Source organism: Dipodomys merriami, unplaced genomic scaffold (genome assembly GCF_024711535.1).
Source record: "Dipodomys merriami isolate MVZ:Mamm:240054 unplaced genomic scaffold, mDipMer1.0.p SCAF_8, whole genome shotgun sequence".
NCBI classification, from domain to species: Eukaryota; Metazoa; Chordata; class Mammalia; order Rodentia; family Heteromyidae; genus Dipodomys; species Dipodomys merriami.
In genome coordinates, this window is record NW_027206401.1 from 56,716,669 (window position 1) to 56,735,210 (window position 18,542).

The following is an 18,542-nucleotide window of genomic DNA, read 5'->3' on the forward strand; positions in this document are numbered from 1 at the left end:
AAGCAAGCAAGCCAGGTGCTGGTGGCTCATGCCTGTAATCCTAGCTACTGAAGAGGCTGAGATCTGAGGACCATGGTTGGAAGGCAGCCTGAGGAGGAAAATCCAAGAGACTTTTATCTCCAATAAACCCCCCAAACCGGAGCGCTGGCTTTGAGCAAGAGTTCATAGACAGCGCCCAGGCCCCGAGTTCAAGCCCCACGACCAACACCAAAAAAGGGTTAAATCCATCCCAAACCTACGTCCCTTCCAAAGGACACTGTGTCACTGTCAACATCGCCTGGAAATCCAGAGGGGGAAGAATCCTGCGAGACTGCTGCCGACAGACACCCCCCTTTCCAGGACTAACCACGTTCACGAACCTCAGAGAACTTGCTACATTTCCTTTTCTGTCTTCCCTGCCCTCTGCGTTTCACCCTAGTGCATCAATGGAAACCACCATAGGAAGGGGGCATGTCTCGTGAGATTTTGCTAGGGGATTTGGCATTGGGGAGAAGAGTGCATCAACAGCATGGAAACCTCCATAGGAAGGGGGCATGTCTCGCGAGATTTGGCTACGGGATTTGGCAGGGGGGGGGGGAGAAGAGCGGCGGCGCTTGCGTACTGGCCTCACGACCTCGGGGCAGCACGCGGGAAGGTTAGCTGCAGAGACGAGGGCGCAGTAGTGGCAGTGTCTGGTTTGCTCCCTCTTCTCCGGCTCCTCGGGCCGTGTGTTGCCTCGTGCGGTTCGCCTCGGCGAAGTCAGCCGGCTTGCTGGCTTCCGCGGGCAGGCTTCCCGACGGCACACAGGGAAGCCCCGTCTTGCTCCTCCACGAGTTGGAAGAGCGCCGAAGCGGTGCGTCCCGGTGCCGGCCCTGAGCTCTGCCGCCCGCCTCTGCCCTTTGAGTGACTGTGCCCTTCATCCGAGTGGCCCTCACCCGGCCCCTCCCTCAGACCCCCGGCTTCCGGGCGAGCTCGCGCTCCGAAGTCAGCTTCGTCTATGGGGTCGCCCTCCTCGGAGGTGGACAAGATGGCCGGAGGACGTCTGCTGGGCTGGGGGGAACTTCCGGTCGCCGCCGCCCCGCCCCCTCCCGCCGCCCGCGTGGAGCCCGGGCCGCAGCAGTGGCGCTACAGCCACGAAAGTGACTGGCAGTGACTGTGGGGCAGCTTGGTCTGCCGGCCCCTGCACAGCCATCCCGGGGCTGCACTCATCCGCTCCTCGCTCTCTGCTGCGTGGACCCACCACGTCTAACTGGCCTGCAGGTGGGGAACGGGGAGCAGGGGAGGGGTCGGTGGAGGGTCCAAGATGGGTAAGGGGTGAAGGGGTGTGTGATTGAGGATGGATGGGTTAGGAGAGTGGGGAGGGAGTCACGGATGGAGCTGGTTGATGATGGCAGGAACAAGGATGGAGATGCTTGGCTTGGAAGCTGCAAGATTTCAAGGTGCTGCTGGACCCTAGGATGCTCCTCCACACCAAGGACTTAAAAAGCCTTCCCCTCCCCCCAAGAATATAGACCAAGTCGATCTTCATTATTTCATATGCAGTGTGAGAGTCATGTGATTCATCACATGAGCAAATGTATATACTGCAATTATGTAATTATGAAAGATATTTGAGTGTGCTCTCTTATTGGGGGGGGGTCAGCTTTACTAAGGGTCTGTCAGTTTTGTTAATTTTTCCAAAGAATCAACTCTTTGTTGATTCTTTCTGTACTTCTTTTTTGGTTTCTAATTCAATTATTTTTATTTAATTTTGATTATTTGTTTCTGTCAAGGGCTTGAGGTTTGGCTTGTTGCTCTTTTTCAAGTTGCTTAAAGTGTAACATTAAATTGTCGAGATTTCTTCAGTTTGTTGATGTAGGCATTCAGAGCCTACATGTTGCTATGAGTTGCCTTTCCTGTGTCCCAGAGAAGCTAGTATTTGGTGTTTGTTGTTGTTAAGTTCCATAAATGTTTGAATTTCCATCCTTATCTCTTCAATGACCCATTAGTCATTCAACAATGAGTTGTTCAGTCTCCATGAGTAAGAGGATTTTCTATGATGGCTTTTTGTGTTGAGCTGTAATTTTATTCAGTCATGGTCTGACAGAATGCAAAGCATAATTTCAATTTTGAATTTGCACAGATTTGCTTTGTGGCCAAAAATAGGATCTATTTTGGAAGAATGTTCTATGTGCTGATGAGAAGAATATATATTCTGATGCTGCTGGGTGAAATAGTCTGTAGATGTCTAAGTCTATTTGGTTAATGCACTTATTTACTTCTGAGGTTTCTCTGTTGAGTTTTTGCCTGGTTGGTCTATGCAGAGGCAATAGTGATGTGTTAAAGTCACCAACAATCAATGTGTTTTTAGATTAAGTAGTATTTGTTTGATGAAGTTGGGTACTCTGGCATCTGGTGTATCGATATTTAGATTTGTAGTATCTTCCTATAGCAGAAGTGGCACTGTGGCTCGAGCTGAAGAGCTAAGGGACCGCTCCCAAGGCCAGAGTTCAAGCCCCATGACCAACAAAAAACAAAAAACAAGTCCAACTAGAGATCCTCCTATAGCAGAGATCCTCTTATTAGTATGTATTGTCCTTCCTTGTGTCTTCCTACTAATTTCAATTGTTGTCTGTTTTATCTGATATTAGCAACTCTGTCCTGTTTATGGGGCCATTTGCCTGACAGATTTTATTGAAGTCTTTCAGTTTCAGAATATGTTTGTTTTTGTGGGCAAGATGTGTCTCTTGACAACAAATGAATAGATCTTGGCTTTTTGTTGTTGTTGTTGTTGTTTTTGGTCATGGGGCCTGAACTTGGGGCCTGGTCACTGTCCCTCAGCTCTTCAGCTCAAGGCAAGCACTCCACCACTTGAGCCACAGTGCCACTTCTAGCTTTTTCTGCTTATGTGGTGCTCAGGAATCGAACCCAGGGCCTCATGCATGCAAGGCAAGCACTCTACCACTGAGCCACACCTTCCCAACCCAGATCTTGCTTTTTGATCAATCTATTTCATTTAAATGGAGAGTGAAGTCCATTAATTATTGCAAGTAAGGAAGTGTTTGGTAGTTCTCTACCATTTTATCCACCTTCTTAGGGGCTGTGACCCTGTATTTATCTGGTTCTCTGGTAAGGGGCCCTTTTTCTGCCAGTACTATGATCTTGTTGGTTTTCTAAATGTAGTACATTTTAAATCGTCTTCTGTAATGCTGGTTTGGTGGAGATAAGTTGTTTCAAATTGGTTGTGGAAAGTTTCTATGTGTCCCTTGGTTATGAAGATGTGCTTTGTAGAGTATAGTATTTTTGCTTAGTAGTTGTTTGCTTTTAAGGAGTGGCATGCCTCATTTTAGGCTTTCCTTGCTTTCATGGTCTTGGCTGAGAATCCTGTAGTTATTCTGATTGGTTTCCTTTATAGATAATTAACTTTTATCCCCCATGGCTTTAAGGATACTTTACTTGGTCTCTATTGATTCTGTGAGGTTAACTGTGTCAGTGGGATGTTCTTTTTTGGTCTGGTCTGTTTGGGGTTCTAAAGGATCCTGTGTCCTAATGAACCTATCCTTTTGGACATTCAGGAAGTTCCCTGCTAGAATTCTGTTAAAATGTTTCCTAAACCTTTAGCTTCCTTCTCTTGACCTACCTTACTACCTATTAGGGTTCACTTAGGTCTTTCCATTCAGTCCTGAAACTCCTGTAAGAATGCTTCTGGTTTCTTGGGCATGTTATGAATAATTGTCTCTTCTTTCTCTATACCATTTAGTCTATCTTCTATTCCAGAGACTCTGTCTCTGTGTCGTCAAAACTTTCTACTTGATATTTTATTTCCCTGCCTTCTAGTTGATCATTTCTTATGGCTTCAATCTCTTCATTGAAGCTGTTTTAGGTCTTGTATATACTTTTTGTATAGACTTCTTTACCTCCTTGATTTTTCAGTGTCCTTCTCTTATATCCTTTAGCTGAGTGACTATTCATGGGACTCCCTTTCCTTCTGTTGGAGTTCATTTAGATTTCTGTTGTGGATTCCATTAATTCCTCTAATAATAATCTTTGCTTAGCCTCATCATGCTCACACATAGCTTTGTACAGGTTTTCTGTCCTTTCATACAACATTTAGCAGCAGTGTTTTTAAAACATTTTGAGAACTGTCTTCTAGAAATGCCATTGATTGCTCTATTGCCTGGTTATTTTATGTGGGAGTTAAAGTTCCTTGGCTTGCATTTTAATTCTGTTTCTGTGGTATGTTCTTCCATTTGGAAACAAAAGCAAATCCAAATAATAACAGAAGACAATTTAAAATAAAAAACCAACCCAGAGCCGTATAATTACTGTTTTTTAAATTAGGATTTAAATGCATAGATAAGTATTCCCCCATCTAAATACTCCCTCCCTTTTGTTTGGAAAGGGGTATTATGGTCCAGGAAAGGAGATTATATATAGTTGTAGCCAGTATACAAATCTGTTGTTTGGGATAAAACAATACTAACCCAAAAGATAATAGGATGAGCCAAATAGAGTCAAAATGGAAACAAATATAATCTCATAAATAATTATAGATAACTGAACTAAAGAAAAGGAATAAGAAAAGAAGGAAAACACATTAAAGTGAAATTAAAAGAAAGAGATAAGGGCTGGGAAGTTGGCTCAGTGGTAGAGTGCTCGCCTCACATGCATGAGGCCCTGGGTTTCAATTCCTCAGCAGCACATAAGCAGAAAAAAAGTGGTGCTGTGTCTCAAGTGATAGGGCGCTAGCCTTGAGCTGAAGAGCTGAGGGACAACGCTCAGGCCCAGAGTTCAGGACATTGACCAACAAACGAAAATGAAAACTAAAAGGGAGGAGCCAATAAGAATAGAAGAATATGGGGCTGGGAAGGTGGCTCAGTGGTAGAGCGCTTGCCTTGCATGCATGAGGCCCTGGGTTCGGTTCCTCAGCACCACATAAGCAAAAAGAAAAAAGCTGGAAGTGGTGCTGTGGCTCTAATGGTAGAGCGCTAGCCTTGAGCTGAAGAGCTGAGGGACAGTGTCCAGGCCCAGAGTTCAGGCCCCACGACCGGACCAAAAAAAAAAAAAAAAGAAGAAGAATAAAGGAAAGGAAAGGAACAGAAGGAAGAAAACTAAGACCTAAAATAAAAAAAACATAATATATATATAATAATAATAGAATAACATAGAAACTAAAGAAATAGAAAATTGAGCAATCAGAAATGTAGCCAAAATTTAGTATGCACACAACTAAGAAAGAGGCCTAGTAATCACCATAGTCTGTATATCTAAAACTAAATGGAACAAAAAAAAATTGGGGGGCCAGGCACTGGTGGCCCCCGCCTATAATCCTAGCTACTCAGGAGGCTGAGATCTGAGGATCACAGTTCAAACCAGCCTGAGCAGTAAAGTCTGTGAGACTTATCTCTAATTAACAGCCAGAAAACTGGATGTGGCACTGTGGCTCGAGTAGTAGAGCACTTGCCTTGAGCTGAAGAGCTCAGGGACAATGCCTAGGCTCAGAGTTCAAGCCCTATGACCAATGAAAAAAATTGGAGGGACGCTGTATCTCTGGATGTTTGCTATGCAGTTTGTCAGCGGAATCTCTGATTCTCTTGCTGTGGTCAGCTGTCTTTGGCTGTGGCCAAAGTCTGGGAGGCGGGGGTGGGGGGGCCGGGGAAGGCTATGTGTAGGGGGAGATTGGAGTTCCTTATTTCACAAATCTGTAGTGTTTGTAGGTTGGGATACACATTGTTTAATGTGTATGGGTTTGAGGCATGGTGGATTCAGAAACTTATTAATATGGGGATGTGACTGTTATCTAGATTCTCCCACTCAGATGAATTCTTTAGTTGGTTTGGTTGAATGGCCAGATTAAAGTCTTGGCCTACAATCATGGAGTCTCAGGCTGCAGTTGGAGGAGGGAGTTGCATTACATGCTAGAATAAGTAAGACTTGGCTGTTACCTGTGGCTAGCATCTCTTGAAGCCAGCTTGGCTGTGGGCAGTACTGTGTTGTATTTGGAATCAGTGGCCTTCCCCAAGAGGCTAGCTTCTGAGACTGTCCTCCTAGCCCAGCCTGAATTTTCAGTGAAATTTTAGAGACATCTGTTTTGAAATTCCAAGGTGCTTGGCTGGCTGCAAGCTGAGCTCCACTATGTCTGGAGTGCTTCTTCTGAGAGAGCTCAGTTGGTTCTCTGTTATCTTCTCTGTTATCCCTGGACACTTTAATTAGAGTGTTTTAGAGATTTGTCTATGTATCAAATATTGAAGCTTTTCCCGGTGAGCATGTCCACATTCAAAGTGCTTGTCCAATCTTGAGTGAAGTGTATTTGTCTTCATTTGCTGCTTGTTAAAAGTAATGTCACTATGAACATTGACACTTACTGTATGTGTGAATCTGTGCTTTCATCTTGGATGAGTCTTGAGTTTTCTGGTTACATGAAAAACATTTCTTTATCTTAAAAGATTGTGTCCATTTTTATTTCTACCAATAACAGATTTCCCCCAAAGCAAGCACTCCTGGGAGCTATCATTAATGGGTCAAGTTAACAGTTTAAAAGCTGTTTTTATGATTTACCTTCTCAGAGCATCACCTCTGCCTGAATTTAGTACTTAAATACATCAATGAGGTGGAATAAATCAAAGTGGAATTGAAAAAGAATGCTTAAATAACAGAAAAAGGACAGAAAGGGGAACTATTAATTGGAGTCATAAGGGAGAAAAAGGAAAAAATTGTAACTTCAGGCAAATTGTAATAAATCAGAATGGTCTAGAGATCATGAAAAACAATTCTAAGGAAAATGGACTTCAAAACCTGATACAGCTATATGATTTTACTTCATTTTTGTTTTGAAGCAGCTCATCTATCCCTTCACAACAAAAGAATATATCTTGATAAATGAGATAGGTGATTTCATTGCGTGCACATTGCTGTGTCCAGCCTCTGAGCTGGATGGCAGAAGCTCCTTCACCCCTCAGCTCTGTCATCTTGCTGGCAATGTTAGTGGTGCACTTTTGTGCATTTAAGACTCACAATGAGAAAAAATAAAAAGAGAGGTAAAAATCAAATGCAAGAAAAATGTAAGCTCAGTGAACAGGTGGACAGGGCTATTGCAGATAGCAACTGGTTTATGGCAACTTTTTAAATAAGAAGAGGATTACACTCTAAAATAATATTAAAACAGATAATATCGAAACCATTTCAAGCAGTAGCATTGCTAGTTATTACATAGTTGAGTATGACACACTATGCATAATTGTGTGCTCTGTGGTTTTTGACAGTGGCGCAGTAAGTTTTCACAACAGAGTGCTCACGCATGTGCATTGTGCATCACACTGACCTTGCCAGGTTCACACTGTCACTGGGTGATGTGGCATTCCCAGTTCCATTGCTGTCATCTATGGAGTCTGCTGTTCAGCAGGACATTACTAGGGGCAGGATTATGAGCAGAAAAATTAAAACTAAAATATAAAATATTAGGGGAAAATTTTACTGCGTACATGTTAAACTCAAAGTGTCCCTGTTACATCAGATACAGGCTGCCCAGAAATTGGTACAAACACATGTAAATAAACACAGGAAGTATGGCTGAGCACAGGGCACATTGTTTGCACAAATCACAACCTGCCCAACTGGTTAATGACAAATCTGTTCAGCTGATGGCCATTGTCAGTGTTCCATTTGCTACACTATTGTGTAGAATGATACTACTTTGAGTAACTTGGTCCCTAATGATAAATGAGATCTCCTGGTATTATTCTTTAGACCTACATACAAACTTACAAAAGTGTTAGAATAAAAAGCAAAAGAATGAAAAAAATGCATCTAGTCTGTAAAAGAAAAGGGAGACTTTTTATATAGCAACATAAGGAAAGACCTCTGAATGCTCAAGTTGCTGTGGGTGAACCAGAGAGCTCATCATCCATTGTTTGATAGCTTATGTATTCAGCATGTATCCACAGGAATGCATGGCAGGGTTCCTGTTTGAATGACAAAGGTGAAGGTTAAGGTGTATCGTTGATAGTACATAAAGACTGATGAATGCTTTGAAAATACTCAAACTCATTTCTGCACTCAACATAGAAACTTGAAGAAAAGCTATAAAATTCATAGTGAGACATGTAAAATATCAACACCTCCATGAACAATAACATTTGACTCTGAATAGAGAAATAGTGTGAAACTGAACAAAGTAATGTTTGTCTTAAAATGAGAGAATGAACATTTTATAGCATTGAATCATTATCTATTATAGAAATATTTTCAAAGCAAAAAATACGATACATCTCAACCTGATGAATGATGGTGAAGAAATACAAATAGAGCTCTAATGTTCACTATGCAAACCCAAGACAACAATAAGAGTAAAAATATAATGTCTGCTAAATATTTTATATAGTATCTTAAAAGTACTCCTATTTGATTGCCTTGTAGTAGTAAATTTAGATGAATCTACACATAATCTCTAAGACACAAAGGATAATTTCAGCAATTCTGAGAGACTCTGAAACTAGAAAGGCCAAACCATGTTTCTATTGTAATAAACACACTAAGAAAACAAGTGACAAGAACAACAAAATTCTATAGAAATGCAGAGAAAATCTTCACTAGCTATACATACACTTAGAGCTCAAAAATTCAACCTCCCCAAAATAAACCCTCAAAAACTCAACCACCCAATCAATGAATGGGCTAAAGATTTACAGAGAGACTTCTCAGAAGAATAATTAAGGATGGCCAATAGACACATGAAAAAGTGTTCAACATCTCTGGCCATAAAAGAAATGCAAATCAAAACAACATTGAGATTCTACCTCTCCCCAGTTAGAATGGCCATTATCAGGAAAGTTGACAAAAACAGATGCTGGTGGGGATGTGCCAAAAGGGACCGCTTCTACTCTGTGGGTGGGAGTGTAAACTAGTTCAACCACTCTGGAAAGCAGTATGGAGGAACCATACATTTTTTATGCTAACCTTGAAAATTTTCCATGAATTGAAATTCTCTTCCTCTCTTGCATGTCTGTACTCTTCATTCCAATAACAAATAACTCTGGTAAAAGAAAACTCAGAAGAGATGTCACCAGGTCAGCTTGAACAAAGGGGCCTGATTGGAAGAAGACACCATCTAATCCCTGTGTGTATGTCTAGTGTCTAGGTAGGGCAGGGCCAGTCTATGGTCAGATGGGCGGGGGATGGGGACGCTAGAGAGGACATTGATGGAAAAAGCCCTCACGAGGAGCAGTCCACATCCCCACGCGTTAGTGGCTCCCCATCGTGTCACGTTTTGGAGACACGGGGTCTGGAACTGGAGGCCTCGCGCTTGTTAGGCCGTATTTTGTGTGGAAAAGTCAGGACGCACACCGTTCCTCCCTGCGCCCACGCTTCGCGTCCTGCCCCTGAGATGGGGTCGGGCAGGCCGCGGGGCGGCTGGGTTGAGGCTGCTTGGCTGAATGGAGGCCCTCAGAGGCCGCAGCCGCAGGGCCTCCACCCGGGACCAGTACAGTGCGGTGGAGCCTCGTTGGACCTGCGGTCCGGGCGGTCTCTGCCGCTTCCCCAGCCCTGTAGAGGACTGCATGGGTGCTTGCCAGTCCCTCGCTAGGTGACAGACAGTGTGGAGAGCGGAGATGCCAGGTTCTTGGGGTGCAGCCTCGACAGGCCCGGCCAGCGTGGGGGCCGCCGGGTAGAGTTCTCTGCAAACCCTTCCTTCTCTGCCTCAGCACGGAAGGCCCGGTGTCCGCACGTCTTGACATGGTTTGGGCAGGAGAGAGGTTGCTGGTCCTTATACCAGGGTAGGAAAGCTTGGCTTGGAATGACTCAGAGCCTCAGTTTCCGGTTTCCTCACTGAGCACAGGTTCTGCCTTTGCCACACCCTCCCTGCGGTCTTATGCACAGACACCGCCCACCCGCCCAGGGAGTTGAGAAGGGGCTGGTCTGAGCCCTGGGCTTTGCAGTGCCATGTGTCTCTTTTGGGCTGTCCATCCCACTGCGACGCTTGTAGACCTCCGCCAGGTCCACATAGTCACGCACCATCTGTGCTCTGTCTTTGCAAACACAGAAACAGCTCCCTTTTAAGTTTTAAGCAATCTGAAAGGAAGTAGAAGAGTTCAGTTGATTGAGCTATAAAATGATGATGTATTCACTTTTGGGTACATATGCAGTGTCTCAATTAAATTGTTTACCAGTATATGTTTCAAATCCCAGATCATTTCAGAACAATCTATTTTGAACATCACATGCCAAGAAAATCAAGCAATATGAAATGATTTTCTTGAAGTGTATATTGGCTTTTCTCTTGTCCAATTTCTAAATAGAGGCATATAGTATATATTGCATATACATATATGTACATAATACATATAAATATATACATATGAGAAAGGAGACTATCATCATGCATGCATATCAATACTAAAAACGGGTGTGTGCACTCATGTGTACCGTCAGAGGGTTGTATCTGGACTTTTCCATAGGTGTAAGACATGAAACTCTTCACCACCTCCCACCACCACATTCTCTCCCTCATCTGTCTTCTCAGAACCTCCTGTTTCACTATCATGATCTTGTTTTGTTTGTTTTTCCATATGCGAAAGAAAATCTCTAGCATGTCCATGTGTGGACACTTAATACTCTGAGCTCTGGTTCTATCTATTTTCCAGCAGACAAAACCATTTCCTTCTCCATGGCAGAGGAGAACATCGTTTTCTTTATCCATCCACTGTTGGCTGGCTAGCTGGAGTCCCCAGGTGGTTACTGTAAGTCGCTCAGTGCAGAATCTGAATAGTTGGTATTTCTGTGGCAAGCAGACTGTGATTCTTTGAGTATGTACATCCAGATGTGGGATGGCTGGGTCATAGGAGATTCCTTTTGTAACTTTTGGAGGAGCCTCTACACTGATTCCATTGAGACAGGATGGATTTGCTTCCCTGCCAGTGGTGAAGGAGACTCGTTTCCCTGCACACTCTCCAGCATTTGGTGTTAGCTGTTTTCCTGGTGACAGCCTGTCTGAGCAGAGGGATGGGAATCTCAGTGTTTTTCTGATTTACACTGTCTTAATGGCAAAGGGTGCTGAACACTTGTTCCCACATCTTTTGGCTGTTTGTACTTCGTTGTTTGGAAAGTGTTTAGTTCTATTGTACATTGTTTTCCTGTCCACACAATCATGCCTTCCACACAGCTCCACTGCTCCTTCTTTTATTGGGGTCTGTAAGTGCCTATTATACCAAGACTAGCTGTCCCTTTCTTGCTCTGCAGTCAGTTTCTGCTACTCATGGCCGGTCCCTGTTCTTTCCCAGTGACCCGCTGAAGTGCAGTGTTGGTGAAGACCTGGAGAGGCGAAGAAGCAGAAGATGCGCTGGGCAGTGAGGCCCAAGGCCTGTGCTGCATGGAGGGGTGCAAAGGCCTCTCCACGCCACCCCCACCCTCAGGGCTGCCATCCACGTACAAACGGAGGTGCGAGCAAAATCATCAGGCGCATCAATCCCCCAGCCAGGGGAAGTTCAGACGAAGGAGATGATGGATAGGGTTAGTTCCTGCTGGACCCCAGCTTGGTCCCTCCAACTTGCAGGCAAGTTTCATTAAGCGTCTTCAATTAAAAAATAAAGAATCTTCATGGAATATAAAGGTAGATACATCTTCCATAATTAAAAAATGAGAAATATAAGCAAAGAAATCTTATATGAAGAGTAGTTTTTAATAATGGTACTGTGATATCTGATGGAAGGAAAAGAGTTTTGTATTGGTTAGAGTTCTTTACAAGAAGTGAATAGCATTCCTCCTCACAGTCAGTATGTTGATTACATTCCCCTTTTGGACTCCATTTTACTGAATTCTAGGCTAATGTTGTATTTTTTTAAAAGAAAAGCAAATTTTACGTCTGAAAAAAATCACAGCAAGTTGACATTTTTAAAAGTTCCAAGAATTTCACCATCACCATCACCAAGAAATTATTATTTTTTAATGTGCTGATATTCAGGGCCTGGGTGTAATCCCTTAGTTTTTTGTTTTTGTTTTTGTTTTTGTTTTGGCTCCAGGCTGTTGTTCTACCATCCATACCTCCACATGCAGCTTTTTGGCAATTAATTGTAGATAAGAGTGTCTTAGATTTTTCTTGCCAGGTTAGCTACTTAGATTCCTGAGTAGCTAGGATTACAGGTATCACACTGTAATCCTTAAATGCCTGGCTTAAGAAATTAACTTTTACAAGACAAAATTACTATTTTTATTTTGGTCTACTTCATGATTCACCTGGGCTAGCAGCTTCCCATCACTCATAAACTATTAAAGTTTTTAATCCTTCATGCTTTGTTACTGGTAGAAAACTTTTACTTTTCCAGTTGACCTCTTTTTGATCTTTGATATGGCATCTGACAGTTTTTCTAGAATACAGTTAGTATATGGGAAATAAATATCTAAAGCTTCTGTTAAATAGGATAGTTTTGTTTTCAATTTACAATTTCCTCCTTCCACCTTTTCTCATCCTCCTCCTATTCCTCTTCTGCCTCCTTCTCTTCCTCCTCCTCCTCTCCTCTTCTACCACTTTCTCCTCCTCCCTCTCCTCCATGTCAAAATGTAACTCACCTTGTGCAATTAATATATGCTAATTTTAAAAAGAAGGAAAGTATAACAATCAAGATCCTAAATCCTGGCATCTTTTGAAGAGAATAACAGAATATCCAAACTCACTGTACTTCTTCATAATTTATATTTCTCTGATGTACAGTGATAACATAATTATTTGATTTGGAAATGGTCATACTTTATGTACCTGTACCATTTTTTCAGTTAATAGTCATAGGTGTCTTATTTGGGGTGGAATGTGGCAGCTCTCAAAGCTGTAACCCTATTATGTGAAATTCTAGGAAGTGGGGGAGCGGAAGTGGCACCCGTGGCTAGCCTGCTGGCGCCTCTAACAACTCCAGCTGCCAAAAACTGAGATTAAGAGTACTGTGAAAAGTTCATACCCCTCTACCTCTAATTAACTAGCAAAAAGCTGAACCAGAGGCATGGCTCAGGAGGTAGAGCAACAGCCATGAACCAAAAGGCCCTGTGAGAGGGAGAGATTGGAATTCACTTGGTGATCATCTGTTGAATAGAGGCAATGGCTTCAGCCAGAATTGGAGTTTTTTTCCCTCTTATTTTAGGACATGAGTAACATCACCAGCTGTGAAATGACTCTTAAGAACACATCCACCACAGTGTAACTGAAGGTAAGCAGTGTTCTGCACTCCCTCAGCCAGGCCTGGGGGAGGAGGGGGAAGTCTCCAACCATGTCACCAGGTCTAAGAGAGGAGGGGGAAGTCTCCAATGATGTCACCAGGTCTAAGGGAGGAGGGAGATGTCTCTGTGTTTAAGGGAGGAGGGGGACATCTCCAATGACATCACCTAAGGAAGGAAGAGAAAGTCACCTGGTCTAAGGGATGTCTTTTATTTTTGTCTCATTGGGTTATCACAGTCACTCGATTACTCTTCACATACTTATTTTCAGCCAAAGCCGTCAGCATGGCTGCTTTGTAGTTTCAATAACAGAAAAATCACTGCCATTGAATGAGCACTCATTTTATGCCAGCATTCTGCTTAACATTTTACTTATGTTATTTAAGCTGTAACTGGATTTCATCATAAAATGAGGAAATAAGAGAACGAGAGAACAGACTGGAGAGGATAAATAAGATGTGGTCGTCAAGGTATAGGAGTTAGAAGAACTGGTGATGAGTTTAGTCCCACAATTACCCTTTAAAATGAATGTGCTAGGGCTGTGTGTGTGCACGTGCGTGTGCCCCTGCGTGCGCACATGTGTACATTTGTGCATGAGTGCAGGTCTTGGGCCTTGAACTTACAGCCTGGGTGCTGTCCCTTAGCTATTTTTGCACAAGGTGAGTGCTCTACCACTTGAATCATAGCTTCACTTCCATCTTTTTTGTGGTTAACTAAAGTCTCTGGACTTTCCTGCCTGGATTGATCTCATGATTTCTGCTGCCATCCTCAGATCTTTGCCTCCCAGTAGCTAGGATTATAGCCCCTGGATTCTGGCTCTGTTTTGCAACCCAAGAAAATCTACGTGGGTATTAGCAGTTGGATCTGGAGAGAGGAGTGACAAAGGGAATATATGAGTGGCCGCACATTATCCCCTCCTGTGCTGGAATCCCCTCATGCAGAATCTGCTGTGCACTGTAAATTCCAGCACCAGGGGCTCCTGTTGTTCATTTACATTGCCCTGACATTCATTTACTTGGCACTTCTGTGCCTATTTTCTCTACACATTTAAAGAAGTTTCCCTGTGATTCCCAACTTGTGTCAATAATTTTCCTAATGCTAAAGGATCACTGTGAAGGTTCAAGTAGTAACCATAATTCTAAGCATATTCAAATATGCTTGAGGCTGGGCATTGGTGGCTCACATCTGTAATCCTAGCTACTTGAAAAACTGAGATGCTGAGAATCATCATTTGAAGCCAGCCTGGGGAGGAAAGTCCTTGAGACCTTTTTCCCAGTTATCTACCAAAAAAGCCAGAAGAGGAGTTATGGCTCAAGTGGTAGAGTACCAGCCTCAAGCAAAATACCTCAGGGACAGTGCCCAGACCCTGAGTTCAAATCCCAGGATCAGCCCATGTGTGCGTGCGCGCACGCATGCGCGCGCACACACACACACACACACACACACACACACACACACACAATGTTTTGAAATAATGTGCAGGCCAAATTAGTGTTAGTGAGGTTCTTTATGCTCTACCATATGCACAGCATGGGTCAGAGCAGGTTTGCAGTTGACGCTCCCCAAGTGAGGCCACAGGAACTCTGGGCCTACTACTACCTTTGCCCACACTCCCTTGGGATTCTGGCTGTCTCTTGGGCTCAGGATTGAGAGCAGAGGGAGCTTACTTGCTGAAATCATACTTTTCCTGGTATAATTTAAATGAAGAACTCAACATGTGTTAATGCAAGTTGATCTAGAAAAATGGAAGAACTTCGAAATGCAAATAGTATTTGTGTTATTCAAAAGTGGCTTAAGGGCTGGGAAGGTGGCTCAGTGTAGAGCACTTGCCTTGCATGTATGAGGCCCTGGGTTTGATTCCTTAGCACCACATAAGCAAAAATAAAAAAGCCAGAAGTGGCACTATGGCTCAAGTGGTAGGGCGCTAGCCTTGAGCTGAGGAGCTGAGGGACAGTGCCCAGGCCCAGAGTTGAGGCCATATGACCAGACCCCCCCCCAAAAAAAAAAAGTGGTTTAAGTGCAAAAAAAAAAAAAGTGGTTTAAGCGCTCCATGTAGTTTCAAATTCCTTTCTCTAGAAAACACATAATTATTTCTTTATATGAATGCTCTCTAGTAGCTTAAGTACATTTGATTTAGGCAGATAAAGGAACTAAATGAAAGTAATCAGAATAGATGAGCAAGTCCTTTGCTGCTGCCTGCTTGGAAATGGGTGGGGAGAATTACTGAACCGCATCCCAAATGGAGACCTTGTGTACAAGGATTTGCACACTCAATCAAGGAGTTAGAAACCCACTTGCTGTTCATTCTCCCACTGACTCTGCCGGATGGCCACAGCCTTCTTGTGGGCAACATCAGTTTCAACCTTTGAAATGTTTTTATATCAGTCATCTTTCAGCCGCTTACTAGAAGTAAAAAGACATAAATGCAAAAGACCCATATGATGGGAATGAAGTCAGACACTTCTTGTGACAGTTCTCAGACTTTTTTTTTTTAATCATTTCTAAGAGCCAACATTAAATTTCAGCAGTGGCAAAAAAGTAAATGACAGAGAAGAATAAGCCAAATACATACCATGCAGCTACCAGCTTCATTCCCTAATAGATTTTGTGATTTTTTTTTTTAATGTCAGCCTGGGCAGGCTTTGAATCTTTTTTTTGGGGGGGGGGTCCAGTCATGGGGCCTGAACTCTGGACCTGGGCGTTGTCCCTCAGCTCTTCAGCTGAAGGCTAGCGCTCTACCACTTGAGCCACAGCGCCACTTCCAGCTTTTTTTTTTTTTTTTTTTTTGCTTATGTGGGGCTGAGGAATAGAACCCAGGGCCTCATGCATGCAAGGCAAGCGCTCTGTCACTGAGCCACCTTCCCAGCCCAATTTTGTGAATTTTGTGTGGAATAGAGTCAAATGAAATAGGCAGGTTTGTAATTTTCCCTGTTGGACTTTTTAGTAAGACATACCTGACTAATCATTTGCAAAGAAAAGGAAATATTACAATACATTAATTCATTACACTTTTAATATTAGGTCAATTTCTCCTTCCTAAATATACCATAATTTACATAGGGCAATATAATTTTAATAAAAATAATAAGACATTAATTCTGACCATTTAACGAGAAACGCAATTCTATTTGCTTCATTTCAGCGGAGCAATACTATAGACTAGTTTTCTTTATGCTATCTAACATGTCACCCACATACAGTAGAACATATTATTTAATGTCATGTATTTCTTTTACAAACATGTTTTTGATATGGAACAATATATTTTTTGTAAAATTGGCATATATGCCAAGTACACCAAATTTTATTTTGCCTACTTTCTAGAGTTGTAGAAAATCACCAAGAACAAGCCGAAACTGCTCCTGTCTTTATATTTAAACCTATCCAGGAAGCTATCCCACATGGTAACCCAATGAACATAAAAATATTAACCTAATGGGCTGGGAAAGTGGCTCAGTGGTAGAGTGCTTGCCTTGCATGTATGAGGCCCTGGGTTCGATTCCTCAGTACCATATAAACAGAAAAATCCAGAAGTGGTGCTGTGGCTCAAATGATAGAGTGCTAGCCTTGAGCTGAAAAGTGCAGGGACAGAACCCAGGCCCAGAGTTCAAGCCCCACTACCACCCAAAACCCCCAAAAACAAAAAAATCATGTATTTTTGCGTTTAAAATGAATACAAAAGTGTTGAAAAGTGGCATTATATGTATTGATTTTGTTTTGCTTTGTATTTTCTATATTCTACTAGTTTTCTGTTTTATTTTCATTTGCAAAATGTATGGTGATATTTTGGTTATAAATTCTCTCTTTTAGATTAAAGCCATTTGCTCTTAACTCAGGAACGAGACAAGGATGTGCACGCTCTCCACTTCTGTTCAATTTAGTATTAGAATACCTAGCTACAGTAATAAGACAAGATACAAACATAAAGGGGATCCAAATAGGGAAAGATGAAGTAAAACTCTCCCTCTTTGCAGATGACATGATCTTGTATTTAAAGAATCTCATGGACTCTGCTTCCAAATTACTCAAGCTGATTAAAAACTTTGGCAAAGTAGGGTATAAAATTAACCCTCAAAAATCAATGGCTTTTCTGTATGCCAACAATGAAAAAAGCGTGGCTGAAATCAGGAAAGCAACTCCATTTTTTTTTTAGCTTTTTTTTTTTTTTTTTTTTTTTTTTTGGGTCCAGTCGTGGGGCCTGAACTCTGGGCCTGGGCGCTGTCCCTCAGCTCTTCAGCTCAAGGTTAGTGCTCTACCACTTGAGCCACAGCACCACTTCCAGCTTTTTTCTTTTTGCTTATGTGGTACTGAGGAATTGAACCCAGAGCCTCAGGCATGCAAGGCAAGCGCTCTACCACTGAGCCACCTTCCCAGCCCCAGCAACTCCATTTGTAATTGCCCCACAAAAAATAAAATACCTAGGAATTAACTAAAGAAGTGAAGGACCTCTATGATGAAAACTTTAAAAACCTGAAAAAGGGAATCAGAACTTAGAAAGTGGCAAAAACCTCCCATGCTCCTGGATTAGAAGGATCAACATCGTGAAAATGGCAATACTTCCCAAGGCTATCTATGAATTCAATGTGATACCTATCAATATTCCAACCTCATTCTTCAAGGAAATAGAAGAGGCAATCCAAAAATTCAATATGGAACAATAAAAGACCCCGAATAGCAAAAACGATCCTCAACAGAAAGAACAGTGCTGGAGGAATATCAATACCAAATTTCAAACTCTACTACAAAGCCATAGTAATCAAAACAGCTTGGTACTGGCACAAGAACAGGCCTCAGGACCAATGGAATAGAATTGAAAACCCAGAAATGAACGCACAGACCTATAGCCACCTAATCTTCGATAAGGGAGCTAAAAAAATAGAATGGAAGAAAGACAGCCTCTTCAGTAAACGGTGCTGGCCAAATTGGTTAACTACTTGTAGAAAACTAAAGCTAGATCCTTATCTATCACCCTGTACCAGAATCAACTCCAAATGGATTAAGGAACTCCGAGTCAAAGCAGACACTCTGAAAACACTACAGGATGGAATAGGAGAAACCCTAGGTCTCCTTGGCACAGGCCGAAATTTTCTTAATAGAGACCCAGAAACACAACAAATCAAAGAAAGTTTGAACAAATAGGATTGCATGAAACTGCAGAGTTTCTGCATGGCAAAGGACATAGCTAGCAAGATCAGTAGAAAGCCCACGGATTGGGAGAAGATCTTCACTAGCCATACAATGGACAAGGGTCTCATATCTAAAATATACCTGGAACTCAAAAAATTAAATCCCCCAACAACAAATCTTCAAAGAAACAACTGCCCAATAAATAAGTGGGCTAAAGACAAAGAGAAACTTCTCTGAAGAGGAAAGAAGGATGGCCAATAGAC

General features: G+C 42.4%; 1 long non-coding RNA gene across 1 annotated transcript; it reads left to right on the top strand.

Moving 5' to 3' along the window:
* Nucleotides 1-635: 635 nt before the first annotated feature.
* LOC138819396 (uncharacterized) lies at nucleotides 636-17,329 on the top strand. The gene is made up of 4 exons (XR_011369422.1): nucleotides 636-1,239; nucleotides 11,232-11,503; nucleotides 13,080-13,145; nucleotides 16,963-17,329. It is a non-coding gene; the product is annotated as an uncharacterized lncRNA (long non-coding RNA).
* The last annotated feature ends 1,213 nt before the right edge of the window (nucleotides 17,330-18,542 follow it).